Here is a 15,015-nt window from a genome sequence, read left to right as displayed (position 1 = left end):
CTTTCTAGAAAGATTTCAATCAAACAAATTATCTACAGCTAGAAAGTACCAAACAATCTCTGTGTAATACACTCTGTCCCCACTCCATTGACAAAAAAAGCCATGTCTGGAATGTCATGTGCTTTCAAGGCTTTTGAACAAGTGTTCAAGACAAAATATAATTATAGATTGAGATTTTAAAAAGTGACATGTGAGATGTGCTTACCAAAGTTAGATCACAGCCTAGTAAAGTGATATTTAAAACAATAATGTATCTAGAAAAAGAATTTCTGTTCTAGATATTTTGCAGCAGAACATTTGGTCAGGATCAACAGGGGACTCCCAGCATTAGGCTGCAGGAGGTGGGGATTCATCCAGGCACTGTGGGTAAGGAAGTGCCTCAAAGGGGAGAGTGGGTGCTGTTGAGAGGGAATTTACTGGGCAGGCAGGTTACAAAGCTCTGTCGTGATCAGTCAGGGTGCCAGATATATTTTAGACTTTTGTTAGTGACTTTGGCATAAAAAGATGGTGTTGAGGAAATTTTTTCATGATATCCAGTTTTACCTATTGCTGATGCAGAATGGGCAGGAATTACTTACAGGAAGAGATGAATGACCTCAGAGTTTGGACTAATAGAAGCAGGCTGGAAGTTCATGGCCTGAAGTGCGAGATCATGCACTTTGAGATCTCTGATAAGCTCCGATATAAACAGGAGCTTGTGGTTGGAAACAGTGGAAGAAGGGACATACCTAAGTATTAGGGGTTCACTGGATAGCTGGTAGCCAGCACTATGTTTCAGGCAGAAAAGGCAAATGGAATTTGTGATTGATCAGGTCTTCCCAGCTGAAATCGGTAAGTATTTTTGCCTGACAAGGCATGATGAAGCTGTATCTGAATGCCATGTATAATTGCAATTTTCCTTGTTGAAAAAAGGGGAAATTAAGATTCAACAAGTCCACAAAAGAGTTGCTGGGATCATGGGAATGATAAGCTTTTCTATAAGAGGAAACTAAATTGGCCATAGTTTATTTAGCCTAGCAAAATGAAATTTGAGCTATGATTTATATCCATGGGAGAAAATATCAGAAAAGCAGTGCTATTTAAAAGACAACAATTGAAGACAAACAAATTGATATAAACTGTTCTTGAGGAAATGTGAGCTGCAGTTTAGGTTTCTAACTAGCAGAAGAGCCAGATTCTGGAACAAATAGTGACATGGAACAAGAAAAACTAACAGGTGTTACTATGGATCACTATCCCTTTAGTAGAGGAGTAGTTCACTTTCCTGTGGCTGAAGCTGATGGTATGATCCAAATGAAGCTTATGGAGAAGCTTCATAATTTTTTACTTGATCCTAAGTTATTCTTGTTTGATCAGTGCTTGAATGGCAGTTTTGTAAGGAGTGTGTAGAAATTGCACCAGATTTTATATTTTATTGTGATTAAATTGGTGATGCCTTAACATATTTTCACTGTAGTAGGTTGAATCTTCATGCTGTAGGGAAAACTACCCTTTCTGGAAAGCCACAAAATTTACCAATCCTTATAGTTTTGCAAGTGAAGGCATTAAAGCTGCATTAAAGGTCATCTGCCATTATCCTGATGAAAGATTAGCGAATCAGTGTGCAGAGCTTGAAGCCGCTTTACAGCGTCATCATGTATTCCAAATTTCATTGTCATAATTTATCTTTCTAAAACACTCATTTTCACACCAATTAATAGTACAAATACTTATTCCACTTAACACATTTAGATTGACAAGAAGTTTGTACTTTCCAATAAAGAAAATATTTTAAATTCTCAGTTTAATTTGTGTTTGTAACTTACTTAAAGTACCTTTGTTAAAGGCCCTTCTCTACTTCCATCTCTGAGAACCCAAGGACAGAAGATACCATGAAACCTGAGTAATTTTCTGTGCATGAAAAAAACTCTCTTTACTTTTACACAGACAAAATCATGTTGATAAACTTGTCAACATATTCATGGTCTAATCAGAACGACATAGTATTCAAAGAAGAATCTTTCGTAAGTATTTCCCATTCATAACAATAGAATGCAGCAGTGTATGGAAAATAAATACACTGCATGGAAATTCATGTAGATGTCAATCAGGGTTTTATGTTCTCTGATCAAGTTGTACCTTTGAAAGCTTCTAAAAGCTGCTGTAATACTTCTATTTCAGAAGAAAAACAATTGTCCCCCTGGCAGGATTAAGCCCATGACAGTTCTCTCCTTACCTCTTTTTTTCTCTTGATGTGTGTGTCACCATAGGTTTATATATGTAAGGTTTTTAAAGCCCAGGAATGCCAAAACTTCTCCTCTTTTAGCCAGATGTTTCATTTTAAAAACATCTTTTTCAATGGAAGTAAAGTAGATTCAAACTTTGAAGTGGATTGCCATAAAATAGGTATCTGAGTAGTTGCAACTGAAATTTAAGTTCTGACTGAAACAAAAAATTACACCAAAGGGGCTTTTAAATGATTATTTGTGTGCTAAATGGGTAAAATTCTTTTTCATGCACTAGCGTTTGTGCAGCTGTGTTTGTAATATATCTTGAAAAGTTCAAGATGCAGTACTTTAGATGCTATGCTCCTTGTGGTTTTAGGAGAACCTTTCTTGAAAGAAGGGCTTTTGTACAGGGAACTTGCTAGGCTCTTTACTCCCTGGAAGGATGGTGATGGTTTTCTCAATGTTTATGACTAAAAAAAAATAATATCATAGAATCCTCAATCTCAAAGTTTGCATCTTGCTTTGACACAGTAATGCTTTTCTACATGAAGCACTTATTTTCAATGACTTCTGGAGGTGGAGGAATTCTTGAATTGCGAAAAACTCTGCTCATGTACCAATGCTAACTGGACTGTAGTCCAGATAAATGAGTAACACTGTTGATTACTTCTTCCAAATGAAACACTGGGAGTTTTAAATTTATCTGCTTCTACTCTATATGAAATGCAGGCTAATGCATTCTGGTATTTTCACATATCTCTCCTCTACCATCTTAATTTGACTACATGTTTCACAAATAATCTGACCTTTGTGGAGCTGTCTTGAAGTTTTTGGCATACAGGTCATATAACGTTTCCTAAGTGAATAGTTACATCAAATGACTGTTTCTTAAGGTCATCTAAGTAAGCAGAAATGCCTTACTGGATCACAGGAGCTCTGTGGCTCCAGCTCTTGCCACAGGAGGCACCCTATAGGGAGTGCACAGGAGCCAAGACATTTGCAGTGATGCGTTCTCCTTATGCTCCCCCACACCTGCATTTGTTATTTGGATATTGGTGTGCAGCCTACCAGTAATTGCTGGATAGTAACCACTTGCAAACCTGTGAATTTGTCTGTGAATTTGTATAATCCCTTTCTGAGCCTATGCTCTGACCTTGCCATCTCCTGTGGTGGCAAGGTCAGGAATTGTACTGCCCGCTAAGTACTTTATTTGTTTTGTGTTTCATTTGTGTTCATTTGTGTTCATTTAGTGCCTCCTAATGTCCTGAAAATTGCAGGGGTTTTGTGAAAGAATTTCTACATTAATTTTTCATAGTTCTTACATAATTTTGGGAATCCTGATTGTATTTCCCCTTGATCTTCTGTTCTGATAGGTAAGTCCTAGACTTTTTGGTCTCTGCTTGCAAGTCAACTGCTGAAAGTTATCAGCTGCTCTGTCTCTAAATCCTCTATTTCTACTATTTATTTGTCAAGGTGCAAAGACCAGAACCCATATAATTTCTCATGCTGAGTGAAAATCTGATATTGCTGATTTCCCTAAGGCTGTATTTTATCCTCTTTTGGGCTTAATAGCATTTTTCCTTTGGTGCTTAAAGGTAATGGTAAAACCACTGAATTTCAGTTCTCTAGGAAAATGGACAGTGCAGTAGAAGGATTAAAAGTAAGTAGCATAGGTGCTGACAAAATAAAACCAGAGAGCTAAATATATAGTTGCTTAGCCTTCTCAGAATTAATCAACTTTGACTGGATATGGAACTAAATTTTCTGAACCTGACAAAATAGGTGAGTGGAATCTATACAGTGAAAATAAAGAGAGGGTTTGATAAAACTGGCTATAACTTTAAAACTATTTTTTAAATTAACACAAGTTGATTGTATCTTAATAAGAAAGCTGCAGCCATCTATATGAAACCTGGAAAAAACTGGATTATTCGTCATGGCTTGATAAAGCAATTGCAGGCTAGCTCATAAATTACTTTTCTAGTGCAGTAATCCTATGGCATAAAAAGGTGATAAAGAATGTAGCAGTTTTGAACCTCATCGTTACCTGTGGCTTCTGTGTTGCTGGTTCCACTAGTTTCACCCAGGTGGAGTAGTCAGCCCTTCCTTCTGCTGACTTCCCGTGCAATTTAGGAAACATGAAAACATGAAAACAATCCCAGCTCCTCGTGACTGATACTGAAGGTCGCAATTACAAATTTCCTGGCTGAAAATTTCCTTCTGAGCTAAAAAGCTGACTCCGCTCTGAACTCAAATAAAACTATTTTAATCCAAAAGCTCTAAATCTGATCCATAGCATTCTGAGTTACCTGACTAAGCTCAAAAGACTGCCTTACTGAATCCTTCTCTTTTTGGGGTGGTTTTTGTTTTTCCCCTATCTTGTTTTTGGTCTTGTCAAATATTGCAAATTAACAAATGTCAGTTGCTAAACTGGTCATTCTTTTCTAAGTTTCATCTTCTCTTTCTCTCTCCCCACCTCTCTCTCTTTCTCCTCAGACCCAAACTCCCAATGCCCAGAGATTATAACCGTTCCTATTTTTCCACTTTTCCTCATTTTCCTCATATTTACTTTCTTCTTTCCCTAGCCTTTTCTCCAGACATAGGTGGTGTTCTCTCTGGTTATGGAATGGTCTTAGAAAACAATATAAGAAAACATAGCTTTATCTTCAGTTTGGCAACTGCTGGTGTTCTTCACAGCTGGGTAAAAAATGAGGTACAAATCAAAGGGAATGCACAGTCTGTGATGTATGTGGAATTAACTGCCTTTGTCACTGCTCAGGCTGTGCTGCAAGGGGAACTTGGTGATGCAGCTGCAGGTAGAGAAGTGAAGGCCAGGTTAAGTCAGGCAGTTAGTGATGTGTAGGAGCACCTGCAGGAGTAGTTACTGTGGAGTGACAGACACAGGAGAGGTACGTGTCACTACAGGTGACATGGCAGTCTGTGAGCAATGCAGGACCTTTCCGTTTGACTGACATTGTAATCCACCTCTGGCTGCCAAACTGCAGCAGTGTAGAGAGTGCCCTCCCTGGGCAAGTGCTGAAGGATGTGCCCATGGCTGACACAGAGTCATCATTCTGCAAGGAATTTGAGGCTAGAAGGAAGCAGAGGCACTGGTTGTGTAGTGAGGGTAGTGGGGAGATGCAAGATGTTCCAGTGGGAGAAGCAAACCTAGCTGTGATTTTTGGTTTTGCTTAAGAAAAGGAAAAAGTAATCTTGGGCATAGGTAGGAGGTAATAGAGGCAGAATTGAAAAGGCTATATCCCAGCCTATAGTTGTGACTTGTTCACTTTCATAATTTTAAAGACAGAGCATGTTTGGTCTACAGCTGTGCCTTGCACTGATGAACTTATGCGGGCAGTTTCTCTGCCCTGTCTCCTTCAGGTTTCAGGTATCATCTCCTGTGCTGACATGAGCTTCATTCTTCCCTTCTCCCATGACTTGTTTGTCTTCAAAGCCACAGGTAAACCGATTATCTTTCTTTAGCCGAGCCTAAAAAATGGGAAACAAATAACATTGTGCCTCTATAGAGAAAATTAAAGGGAAATAAAGAAATAGATAACAAATACAGAACAAAAATGTAGGTTTTCCTTTCTCCATATTTTCCTATTTATTCTTTAGTGTGTAGGAATGACTCCTCATTTCCACCACTAATAAATGCTGATAGCACTTTGAAGTCAAGACCACATATCCCATGGTTCCTCAGGGCGTTTCCCGGGAGGACAAACAACTCTGAGATTTTGAGAAGGCTATATCCCAAGGGAAGTGTTCTGCAGAGGTAGGACTCTTCAGTCTTGCCTCTTTTTTCTGTAATAAATGTAAGATAATGCCCTTTGCTAAGTTGATAAAATTGAGGTGAACTGAGCTAAAACTTCAAAAAAATCTCTGCTACCTTTCCACCTCTCTTACACCATAGCAATGGATGTGTTTCACTCCAAGCTATTGTTAGTCTTTACTGCACCCCTGTGTTACAGGGCACGTCTGGAGGGATGACTGATATTTCAGATTCTATGTTCAATGTACTGAAATATAGAATATAGGGCTGCCCATATATCTCCTGGTTGAAAACCTTGGTGGTAGGCAAGTACATACAGACACATTTCTGCAGTGCTTTGTTCTGGGGTAAGAGTAGTACTAGAATTCCAGCAGTGCAGCAGTTGGAATTAAGTTCTCTCTGATTTATTCATGTGGGATGTGTGATCTGATACAAAGCTATAATTTGCATAAGGACGTAGATTATTAATGGTAATATACTTATCTAGTTCTCTTTCTGTTACTGCCAAAACATTATTTATATCAGTAACTCTCACTCACAAGCTGTATGAGGAAATGTTTCCTTTTCTTAGTTGTAAACTTACCTAAATGAAACTGGACTCTAACTGTGTGTATATAACTCTTGACCTTGCATTCTGAAAAGTGGAGCAGGTCCTCTTTTTTCTTCAAAAGATCTTCACTTGATTAAGAAGTTTTCATTGCCTAAGTTCTGCTAGTCACATCACATATAGCAAAAATAAACACACCAGCTGATGAATGAAGGACAAGTTACAAGGCTGGGGGGAGGGAGTGCCACCTACATCTGCACAGGAAAATTAAGATTTATTCTTGCATTGTTTTTGTGTGTAGTATGTTTCTTGCAGCCAAGCTGAACTTAAGCATTTAAACACATAAGTTTATGCACAATTTTAAACACAAGGATAAGACCATTATTTATGTAATTTGTAAGTGTTAATTTGTAAGATTTTGATGAGTCAAAGCTTTAATTGCATACATTTTTTAAAATCCCACAACACTTCAGACAATGATCCAGGCACAAGATCTTTGCACTGGCCTCCTAATGTATCAGGAGCAGCATTTGAAAATATTGTTTTACTTAACAGATTTGAAAACTAATTAAATTAAAAGTAGCTGTGAATTGTTTTCAACAGCAGTCTAGCATTTCAAATTAGGGGAAGCATCATTGTTGCCCCTTTTCACCAGAGAAAAAGGAAACATGTAGAGGTGCTAGCAAGAGTATTAGAACTAAGGAAACTTAGGGAAGTCTTGTTAGTTCATCCTCTGAATCCTGGTAAGAGCCATAGCTAGAGGTCCAGACTGCTTTGAAATTCTAGCTAAATATACTGTCATATTTTTCATCATTCTCATTCCTCAACCAAATTAGATATAAGAATTAGATATTCAGTCATATATTCTTGAAGCTTATGGATGTCTTGAGTTTCTGGTGGCTAAAGAGTGAGCCTTCAGTTTCCAGAAGTCATATGTATCTTACTGTGTTTTCCTTGTATCAGGTGTGTTCTATTTCTATGGACCTATAAAAGAGAAATAGTTATACTATTTAACAATTTGATTAGTGGGAGGTTAAGCTAAGAGGGTGTCATTTATTCAGTACTGTCTCTTTTTAGTCAGTAATTTATTTTTTTTGTGATTATCTGGAAGCATTATGGTTTCTTCATTTATCAGAAGTTTAAATATTTAGAGGGAAATAACAGACTAGTGAAACTAAAAACATAATTTTTTTAACAACATGGCTAATTTAACAAAACCAGTTTATTAATGGAAACAAAAAATATGTGAATATTTGTTGTACCTACATGTATTTGAATAATTCTGTTCAAAGGATTTGAAAGCCAGGCTTGTATTCTTGTATTGAGACATAGTCTTGACAGAAAACGATTGCACTGCATTTAGGTATTTCTTCAAGTTACCCAAAGGTATAATATTTGCAACACCTCTTTAAATACGTGATGATATTAATTTAATTGTAAGGAAGCTATTTCGTATTGTTATAGCACTGTATGTCTTCACATTTGACAAGTACCAGCATTTAACCTTTTAATTCAAAATTACTTTGGGGATTCTGCCAGAAACTGCAGATTGCAAACACTAACCCCCATCCCTGCCTCATGTAACACAATAGGTACAAAGTCAGAGGGCCTTGACGGGCACACTCTGGGGCTGTGTGGGTGGGAAGTTCTGTGCCCTTCCAGAATTAACTTCTTTCTGGCTGGTTATACAGTTTAAGGATTATTTCAGTATTTTTCTATGCAGATACTTACAGAAGATAAACAGATATTCCCCTTTACAGAAGTGATTTTAGGGGATATTCTTTAAGGTAGGAGCAGTGCTTCAAGGGGATGAAAAGTGTACTATTTTATTATGTCTGGATTTTGAATATGTGGAATTTTATACAGAGTTATTGCAAGAGGTGAGTCAGGGAGGAGAAGTATTCCTTCACACCTTCCAAAATAATTGGAGCTGGGAGCTGCAAGAAGGCATGGAATTAGTGAAAATATCCAGAAGTACTGGCCCTGTGCAGCTTGGGTCATGCAGCCACAGTGGTTCCTAGGAGAGGATGAGTGCAGCTCCAGACCATGCCACAAGAACCGTAAGATTCTTTCAAGGCTGCTCACTCACTGTGACTGTTTTGTGAGCACTTTCAAATACAGGTCAGTTTATGAGATGACATGCATTTATGCTTGTGTGAGAATATGAGCATGGTTTGGTCAAATCAGGATGCTTCCACACTGATCCCATATAAGTTCACTTGAAGAAGACTGCAGTGATATAAACATTTTCCAGAAGGAAGACTCAAGAGAAATGAGGAATTGTAGCTATTTTGTTCTGCTGCTTGGTAGTGGAGATGCAGCTTTAGGTGACTTCTGTTGGTAAGTTGTCTTCCTGGCCAGGTTGCACAGAGTTCCATAGATGTTGGGTCGTTATCTATAAAGGTTAGAATTTTAGCTCCTAAATACAGTCAAATCCAGCATTTAACTGGAAATATAAAACATTAAAATAAAAAATCTCGTCAAGTAAAGAAGAACTGAGCATGTGTAAGTACCCTGACTATGGGAAGTATTAAGTGATGTTTTGTAAAAGTAGGGGTTTAACTGTGATTATAGGAATAAGAGGGAATACACAAAACTTGGTTCAGCAACCGTGTACTGCCGAAATACGCATGACAAACTAAAGGAAGGTAGAGCCTCTGGAAATAACCAGTAGTTATTGTAGTTACTGTTACTTGCAGAGGCCTGTTTTGTACATGTCATATGCAGATAAATTTTCTGAAAGGATCTATTTATATAAACATTTTTCGTGCAAGGAACTTTTGTTGATACTACATCCTCAATCTGATCGTTCATGTGAGGAAGCAGAATTATGCCACAAGCTAGGGGCATTCAGCTTCTCTTTTCAGATCTCTGTGTCTTGGTCCTGTGGCCAAAATGAAAATGCAGTGCTTCCCACCATCCTAGCTTTATGCAAATTTTGGTTTTGTGAAAGGTCAGCACATGAATGTGTCTTGTAACATTACACATTGCCTTTACTCAAAAATTCACATGCACAGGAAAACTGACAAAACAGTTTATTTTGGAAAATGAGTAAATCCAAATGATGGATACCATGTGTCAAAATAATCCTTAGTGCACGTGCTTGCATTTTCACATGGACATTTTTGAAAATTATACTGTGGAAACTAGAGAATCAATTTGCCAGGGAGCAGGTTTAAGCCACTTTTCAGTACTGACTGCAAGATGTGGCCTCTTAGTAAACATAGAGGCCAAAGCACTTCCATCTTTATTTTAGCCCTCTGCTGTTGGTCTCCAGAGATACCAACCAAGATCTAATGTACCAGTTAAGGCAGTTAGATAGAGGAGGATTAAGACTGAAATTTCAGAATTAAAGGTGTGAGAATACCTGAATGGTCTTTAGGATTCAATTCATATCCCTAGGACACTTAAAAAACTTGGTCCTTTGTTGAAGCTGGTTCAATTTTAGAGCTAGTGGAGAGAGATGAGCATCTTCAAGGAGTTTGTTGGATATTCATCCATTCCAAAAAGGAAGAGGTGATGAAGGATGTTAAATATAGCACTGCTTAAACTAGAGAATAGTCTTTTATCTGCCTTAAAGTCTCAGGTAAATCTCATGTGAAGCAATTAACTTTTACCTTGGTCAGATGTGAATGGAGGATGATTTTGGGGATGTTGAGACTGTGCTGCTGTGTTTGATTAAATTTCACTGAGGCTTTAAGGACAGACTTGCATTTATACTTTTTTTCCCCCCACAACAGCCCAAATATGAAGGTGTATATAAGCCCTTTGCTGAATCTGCCCAGAGTGGAGACATAGCAAATCTTGAACTGGAAGATGCTTCAGAGTTCCTGAGTTCCAGGACATTGAGGTAACCAGTAAGATCCTCTCCTGGGAATACAGAAGGATATGGACTTGTTTTGATTACTTTCTTAAGTATTTTGGATATAGTTAGTGGAACATTTCTGCAGATACATTGACAAATACTTTGAAGTAGTAGCAGTTTGCTTCACCTGTACAATATTCTATGTGTGAGAATATGTATGAAAGAGAGGTTAAGATCTCTTTGGTAAAAAGGCCTAAGCCTGCTTTTATTTTGGTTCTGGTTAATATTTGCTCAGTGAGCTGGGAATGGTAAGTTCACTTCTGAAAACATCATGTTAGTATCATGCTGACAACTGAAATCTCTTTTGTGGAGATTTAAAATTGCTCAAACATTTAAAAAGTTGGTAGAGTTGCATTTTCAGTCCTCTTCCTAAAGTAGAAACAGACTTACTACTGTCAGTCTACACTGTTGCCATGAGAACAAGGCATTGCCTGCCATTTTCCCTCTTATATATGTTTTTAAAAAGATGCTGGGACTGTAAAATAAATTACTGTTTTGTAATTTAGCTTTAAGCAAAAGGAATATTTCAATGGTGACAGTTCTGGAAATGCTTTAACTTTTAAATGCTGACACCAAATAATAAGTAAAACCTTGTGATTAATGTTTCCAGAAGGGACTATTAACATTATCCTACATCTGTTCATGATATAATCTCTAAATGAAAAACACTCACTTTGCAAAAAAAAAAAAAAAAAAAAAAAAAAAAAAAAAAAAAAAACTAAAAAATAAAAAAAAAAAAAAAAAAAAAGAAACAAAAAAAAGAAACTCTAAAGAAGTATATGTTTATGTAGCATATCAGTGCAGACTTTAAAGTGTGGACATCCTTGGTAAGACTTAACCAACTAATTTTTCATCTGATCATTATTTAGTCAAAACTCTATGGTACTCCTGAGGTTGCTTAAAATTCATTGACATGTCATTTCATTTGCTGAAAAATATGGTCACTTTAAATTATACGACATGAAAGAGCTTTTTTATTACTTACAGTAAAATTAGCAATCATATTTGATGAAAATACATAATAATAAGGCATAAAGTTCTGTGAAGCATAATTCCATTAGCTCTTGCTGGTTTAACTATTTGAGATTGTGTACAAAGTTTGTTTTTTTACAACTAGGACGACTTTGCAGTAGTCCATCCATCTTTTAGGCAATGTTTAGAAGTACTGAAGCAGAATTTGTAGGACATACATCAGTAACTCATTCAGAAAATAATTATCTGTATTGGTTGGGCATAATTTTCCCATTTAAGACAAACATAAACTGTGTAAGAAAGGTAGTTGTATTAATTTCAGCCTTCACGCATCAATCTCAAATTTACTAACTTAATGAGCTGAAGTTTATGGAATTCATGTGCTCTGAGAAAATGTATGCTGAAAAGTCTTTTTATGCCACGTGGTGGTTTTGTTAGTATTAAACAACAGTTTGTGCCATGCCAAATATTTTCTAAAATGTATAAATTGGCATTTCTGGTAGCTTTTTTAAGATGCTTGTTGAGTAGACATTTTGATCTCTGTTGAGTGCTGGTTGCCATGATCAACTAATTCTCAGTTTTCCAGTTTCTTTGCTTTAGCTGGCACGAGAAATCAGTGATAACAGTTAGAGGCAGTATCCATACAGGCCACTTTATGATGCATTTTTTAGTTGATGCTGTTTCCTGATATAATTCTTAAGTTCCAGCAAGCAGCTCTGTTGGGTTTGGGTACTGAAGTGAGGTGCAAAGTGCGGGTCATGGAATGCAGGGTGCACCTTGCTCAGTGCCTTATGCAGCTTTAACACCTCATGTGGTAGAGCTCACATACTGTCACTGATGTTAAGAGTAGCATTCATGAAAGAAATGAATCTATCTTCCAAATGAACAGTAGAAAGGGAGCAGCAGGTTGATTAGGAATCTCAAAAGCCCGATTCAAGTATTTAAAGTTGATGCCTTTATGCTCTGCTGCAGTGATTTTGATTCAGGCTAATCTCTGCTAGAAACAAAGGATGTTCCCTTTAAAATAAATTGAGTTGAAGGCTGTTCCATAATTTATCTTGGAACACCACTGTTCTTATCTCTATAGATTGATCAAGATGTATTCCAAGTTACTTGTAACAAACAAAATCGTGACATTTCTGGACACAAGACTGTCCAAGATACTTAACCCGCCTGAAATGACTTTCATGATATTGACAGTATTTTAGTTATGAAATCTAAACTTCTAATCAGTAAATAATATGTTTAACCAATTGCTTATAAAACATGTTTTAAAAGATTTAAAAAGATTTTAAAATTTATATCTCTTTACACATATACACACACAGCTTGCATGTATATATATTGTGTACATGCAGTTCAGTTAGACCTGATCAGATTACTTGTCTTTCAAGGAAAGTGTATGTAATACACTTAATCTATGTCAAAAAGAAAAGTTAAAACATGCTTGGGATTTACTCATAATTTTCACATAATTTCTATCCTCAGTTATTGGAATAGAACAAAACAACAATATTGCCATTCAGGGAAATGTATTTCTTTATATATATACATGAAACTGTATAGAGAAAAAACTTGTGGTTATTTCACTTTGCTTACAAAGTAGCACCTCACATACATCAGTTGAGTTTTGTGGGAATTTATGAGCATATGTTGTATCTGATCACTGGGGATCACATTCAGGTATTTGGTTGGTCATCCCTAGACCTGTTTTCCTTATGTTCTGACCACACTCTTTGCCATGCAGTGTGGCTCAGGCTCTCACCTTCTAAGCTGTAGCTCTGGAAGTTTGCACTGTTTTCCTTGCTTCACTCACCTGTTCTGTTTTGAAAAAACTTGAAGATCTCAGAGGAGACGATACAGACTTTCTGTAATTTTCTATAACGATGAAAATGAGCCAGAGCAAGAAAGAATTTTGGCAAAATAAATCTTTATGACTGCCTCTCCCGGCACAAAGGTGTAATTTGTCATTTTGTGTTCAGCCCTTTTGTATACTTGCTTCTACTCCTTTCTTTGTATTACAGGCTTGTCTACTGTGTCCACCTGTAATGTGTCATATTTTGCAGTTACATTTCCTTCTATGTGATTGTATCACACCTTTCCTACTAGCACAAGTGATTTGGCATAACTGACTCCTTTCCATTGTCTAATTATTCTGTTTTGACTTTTTCTTCAGTGAGATCTGATAATGATAATTTACCTTACTGAAGTGGCTCTTTTCATTGCTCTTGGTATTGTCACATTAAACCTGTTTCTGAAACCAGTTTGCCACCTAAGTACAGACAAAACATCGTTCAACGCGTGCAACGCAAACGACTGCCAACCTTCAGACTTGAATATTTGTGTCAGACTTGCTAGGCAGCAGTACTGAAACAGCTGTGTGTGCTAGGCTTGTTTAGACCTGTGATTACTGAATGAACTTGGAAAGAGTGAAGGGGGAAGGGAAGATACAGTGAGTATATGCAGCAAGTTTTTTGGCTTGTGATTCGAACAATGTTCTCTCAACCTGCTGAGGGCCTCAGAAGTTCATTATCAACAGAATTTATTTTAATGTTCTTCATGGAAAAGAGGAACATCTCTGATGCGTAACAGAAATTGTGATTACCATGTTTTCCTACAAAATATTTCTACAGCCAAGGTGGAAAGCATATTGTTGAGGTATTTTTAGACTTAATGTTACATATATTGCATAAACTTCAGAGAGACTTGAAATGTAATGGTTGCAGAGGAAATTCAGATTTTCCCTTTCCCTCTGATCAGTTTCAATGAAACTATTTTGATATTTTTTTTAAAAACAATCATTCATAGTTCTTTCTGCCAAGGTGGAGACAATGAAGAGTTTAAAGCTTTTAAGAGGGCTTTTTTTTTTTTTTTTTTTTTAAATAGAGAGTATCTAGAACAGCATTACTAAAAGCCAAATATAGAAAACAGAACATCTTTCAAATAGGCTCTGAGCAAATACTCTAGAACTGAAAAAAGTCTGCTTTCCAGTCTTGGTAGGGTCTTGTTCTCTCATGTCTTATGTTTAATTCTCTCTGCATGGATTCCTTGAATACTGATACAGGTGTAGGTTTTCATTGATATAAATGAGAACAGAATTTGGCTTTTCAATCAAGTTTAAATTGGTGGAAACCCTAAACTGTGCTGCTATTAGTGTTTAGGAGAATTGTTGAGGCTGACTTAAGAGTAATAAAAGTAAGTAGAGTTTGATCCAAAGTTTGGTAACTAGTTTGTACTTGTGTGGTGTGGATGAAAGGCCAATAAGGGTTAAGAAGATAGAAGTCCCAAATTCTCCTTCATTTTACCTCAGATAAATCTGAGCCCAGGCCTCCAGAGGTGAAAGGCTAGCACATTAACTAGGACCTTAAATGTGTGCTTCAGTATACAAACCTGCAGTATCTTTTGAAATCTATGCAGGTTTCTCCTGCCTGCTGTGCGTAATTTCAGAATACGCTGTCACCATTAAAGAAAAAAAACAAGTTTGCTCTTTCATCTGTGCACCCCACGGCACTGATTGGGGGAATCAGTCCCCAGGCTCCCCTAAAATTTGTGATCTTTGGCTCCTGCTGTAAATTGATTCCGTGCTGTGCCTCCTGACATGTGAACTGGGTAAAATCCATTCTGAAGTCTTTTAAAACCTGGTATTAACCCT

The sequence above is a fragment of the Parus major genome, chromosome 10 (assembly GCF_001522545.3).
Source record: "Parus major isolate Abel chromosome 10, Parus_major1.1, whole genome shotgun sequence".
NCBI classification, from domain to species: Eukaryota; Metazoa; Chordata; class Aves; order Passeriformes; family Paridae; genus Parus; species Parus major.
This window is presented reverse-complemented; position numbering follows the sequence as displayed.